The following is an 890-nucleotide window of genomic DNA, read 5'->3' as shown; positions in this document are numbered from 1 at the left end:
AGAGAATGTTTAGAACAAATTATAATATATATAAAATACTCTTGTAATTAAATTAAGACATAGAGATTATTAACATAATTGTTCAAAAATATGCAAAATTTTATTATATAATTTTTATTTTAATAAATACATATATCACTAACGTCTCAATTATTTCTGTACTTGATTACAATTACGACAAACCTATTATATGGATCCTATAGTTGTCTGTTTTATTGACTCAATAGGACTACGTGTCATTGATATATCACTACATACTACTACAATAATATCGCACTATATGCATAAATTTTTGTAACGCATTTTCATATTACTGACTAAATCTAATTTTAAGGCTGACAGTCATAGTCAGTTCTTTTTAAGATTGTCTTAAGTAAAGTCTTAAGATGCTGTACGACAGTTCTAGACGCTATATTGGACTAAGAAATGATAAAGATTTCAAAAAATTTTTTCCATTCTCGATATAAACACAGTGTATAATTTCCAATTCAAAGACACATATTAGTGTATATTTTAATTCTTTTCAAATTTATAAAAAAAAATTGACATAAAAATTATTGCATTTAGTTGATAAAATAGACGACTATGAGATCTTATATCTTAAATAATACATAAGTTTTCTAAATGTAATTAATATTTTAAATTAAGACAAAATGAAAAAAAAGTTGAAGAAAAATAGAGAAGAATATATCTGGAACATCTTTCTTAGTATTTTGATACGAATTAATTGAAACTTTCAGAAATACTAAGAAAGTCTACTTTTTTTAGAATTTTTTAAGTATGAATTACGTGAATTCTGAAATATTCTAAAAAATTTCTCAAAGATTTCTTATTTAATTTTTAATTTTTGAAAAAATACCTTAAATTTTTCAGATTTTTTTATCAGAAAT

The sequence above is a fragment of the Trachymyrmex septentrionalis genome, unplaced genomic scaffold (assembly GCF_001594115.1).
Source record: "Trachymyrmex septentrionalis isolate Tsep2-gDNA-1 unplaced genomic scaffold, Tsep1.0 scaffold213, whole genome shotgun sequence".
In the NCBI taxonomy this organism is placed as follows: Eukaryota; Metazoa; Arthropoda; class Insecta; order Hymenoptera; family Formicidae; genus Trachymyrmex; species Trachymyrmex septentrionalis.
This window is presented reverse-complemented; position numbering follows the sequence as displayed.